Source organism: Silene latifolia, chromosome 11, assembly GCF_048544455.1.
Source record: "Silene latifolia isolate original U9 population chromosome 11, ASM4854445v1, whole genome shotgun sequence".
Taxonomy (NCBI): Eukaryota; Viridiplantae; Streptophyta; class Magnoliopsida; order Caryophyllales; family Caryophyllaceae; genus Silene; species Silene latifolia.
This window is the reverse complement of record NC_133536.1, coordinates 58,857,623-58,861,272: the sequence shown is the minus strand read 5'-3', so window position 1 is coordinate 58,861,272 and position 3,650 is coordinate 58,857,623.

Genomic DNA, 3,650 nt, shown 5'->3' with positions numbered 1-3,650 from the left:
AGGGCATACAAAGATGCCTAAACTTGTGAATGACCTGGGGGAGTCTTTTGACAAAGGCTCCATGAGGTTGACTTTGTTGATTTTGATGCTTGGATTAGAAGAACTAAAGATACCTTGCTCAGTTTTTACTTTAGGACTATTAGGTTGAGGGTTTGTCTGGAAACTTTTCATCTTGAGAGGTTGGGCATCAAGCTTCTTACCCATTTCAGCAAACTGGTTCTCTATGTTGGAAAGTCGAGAGTTTAGGATATCAATGGCTCCTTCTATTTTGGAGAATTTATTGTTGAAGGCCATGGAAAGCATGAGCATTCCATTTTGGATATCTTCATCTTCAAGAACATTGATCTCTTCGTCATCATGATGATTGAGGAGATGATGGCAATCCAGGAATGATTCTTCATCATGTTTGATGATATTAGACCCAAGAGGGCCGATCTTCTTGGATTTCTTGGCGGAAGGTGGCTTAGGAAGCTTGCCCTCTTCGATCATATCTTCGATGGTGTGTTTCAATAGAAAACACTCTTCAACATCATGGCCTCTACCTTGGTGATATAAGCGTGTTTTGTTGCCCTTCCAGAGGTTTACTTGCTTCTCTAAAGGTGGATCCGGAGTCGGCCCTATTGGATGTAACATGCCTTGGGCGAAAAGTCTCTTCAAAGCATCGGCATAAGACATGCCTAAATCGGTAAGCACCCTTTGATGCCTCCCGGTTTCCTTTCTGTTTTTCGGCTTTCTAGGACGATGGTTATTACAAGAGGTAAGCTTTGGATGACCTAGACTAGAGGTTTCTCTAGTTGGCATGTTCTTTTCCACCATTCCATTTTCAAGGGTGAGGACGCGAATGCTCAAATTTTCCACTGTAGCTTGAACTCGTAGGACCATGGCATGAATGTCTTGAAGAGACATGGTGATTGTGGCTTGATCTGCTTTGTGACTTTGCTGATTGACAGAACTTGCTGGATTCCTACTCGACAGAAATGACGCGCATTACACTCGGTTCGACATGGGATCACGCATACTAAGGCAACAAACAAAGGAAGGGAAAAGATGACAAATCTAGGCTTGACTTGTGAATTCATGAAATGTCGTGAGCGACTTCTCGTGTTTGAATTCACGGTGCTTGACTTTAATTTTAGACTCGAGTGTTGGCTTTGACGGAGTGACCCTTATATGATTGACTTTATTGACGGGATTGATTACACGTGTTGATCCTAACTTGTATGTTTAAGACAGACTTGACTCGAGGTTTGCTTATAGGTGTTTAAGAAGACTGTTGTAGTTTAGACTCAAATATGAGGCCCATTGAGACTCGTGTGTTGAGACTCGTGTGTTGAGCCTCGGAACGTGTGACTCGAGTGTTTAGATCCTAACTGAATTGGGGTAGAGGGGTCCAAAATGACGGCGTGACGCCTTAGGACTTGACTTGAACTTTGAAAAGACCCAAAATGTAAAGGAAGACGGGTTCATGACTCGACGGAGTTCGGACTAGGACATAGTCCGTTTGAACTTTGACTCTAACTTAGCCCAATTGAATTTACATATTTATATTTACATGATTTGAAAACATTTTGAATAAAACGTTTTTGTTTTTTTTTTTGGATTTTTTTTTGTTTTTTTTTTCGTTTTTTTTTTTTTTTGATTTTTTTTTTTCGGACTCTTTTTTTTTGACGTTTTTTTTTCGTTTTTTTTTTTTGACTCTTTTTGGGTTTTTTTTTTTTGTTTTGGACGTTTTCTTTTTTTTTTCGTTTTTTATTTGGTTTTTTTTTGTTGCACGGATTTTGAAATGGGTTTTAGGCCCGAAGTTTGACTCGACATACGGACAGAGTTTGGACTTTGTTTTGCCTTTTCTCGAAAATATTTACGTTTTAAAAAGAGGTTTTAATTTTACAAAAATCGTCATGGTTTCGTTTAGAAAATGGTGATCACATATGATACAAACATTATACAAGCATTATAACGGAATGCTGAGTGCATTTAAAAGGGTTTTGGTTTAAAGGGTGGATTGTCATACCGAACAATCAAACCCGAAGTCTGTGGAGAGGCTCGTGCCAAACAAGAGTAAGGCCGATTCCTAGTCCATTTCCTCAAGTAGTGAAGGCCCTTGATACAAACAAGAGTAAGCATCATGGTATGGATGACGTCAATCGCTATCCATCCTTAGGCCCAAATAAGAATTAGGACCGTTTAGACGGGACGATTGGTCGAATGGGTTGGGTTGGGCCTAGGAAGGCCGAATTAAACGGTCTAGGAAGACCGAGTTATGAAAACCGACAATTGTCTTGTACAAATTATTCCCTAACCTTGTTCAAGTTTCACCCTTGGCTACACGTAAGTGTATTGTCCCCAGCGGAGTCGCCAAACTGTGGACAGCGGGCCGCCCACGGGGGCGCTTGTTGAGAAACGAGACAAGCGTTTGCATTTTGTATGGAGTCGCCACCAATTTTTATGGGAAATTGGAACCGTTCGAATACCTTGTGTCATGTCAAGACACAAAGTAGTGACATGAACACTAAGCAATCGTTACCCTTAGCATTCTATGTCTAGAATGACTCTCGTGGATGTCAATGAACACGGGTGCTCACGGAGATCTGGAGTAAGGGGTGAGGGTACGTATTAGGAAGCTCTTTTGATCGAACACCTAATCCCGCCCGCCTCGATAGCGGCCTCTACTAATGATTAGGGAAGTTATTCGTACTCGATATATCGTCGGCTATATGCATGCAATGCAACATCCAAGTTTTAATCCTAACATGTGAATTAGACTAAGTCGGTGAACAATTAATTAGCATACAATTAGGTCGGAGTTGGATTTAATGTTCAATTACATGTGAGAACATACAAGCAATAAAAGAAATACAATGATTATAAATTACAAGAATGAAAATTACATTAATTACATTGGAATAGGCGATTTATGTCGAAAATACCCTTAAAACGGACAATTTGAGGAAAAGAATAAAAGAAAGAATTAACGAACAAGATCAGAAGGTGATAATATGAATAATAGTTAATTATACGAACTAATTAATTAAACTAGGTCAAGGCAAAAACGGAGTTCAGGGACAGAATTCAACCGAATAAAGCAGCAGAGTCAAATCGTCCTTTGAATAGGCGCAGCCGATCAGCTGCGTCTGTTCTGACTGACCAATCTGGCCGTAGCCGAATTGCGTGTTGTTAATACTCGTTGGTAAATTTAATGATTGATTAAATTATTTACTCGGATGAAAGTGATTAATAGGTTATTTACATGTGATTGATAGTCATAAAAGCAATAAACATGGATGAGACGGATGTAAACGAATTAATTACGAGATGGACAAATGATTAATTAATGACATGGGTGAATGAAATAAACTAAACATGATGAATTAATGACAAACTAATGACGAACATGCGATGAATATGACAATAAACGGATGAAAATATATCAAAGACGAATTCCAGAAACTCAATATGAACAAATTGAATCTCTACAACCCGGAATTGAATTTAATGACGAAAACCCGCAAATATTGGATTATTCGGGATTTAAGTCGGATTTATGATGAATTAAACATGTGGATGAATGATGAATTATATACATGTGATTATTAAACTATCATGTGAAAGAATTAAAGAACAAACAAATACAAATCAAATACGAACAAGAA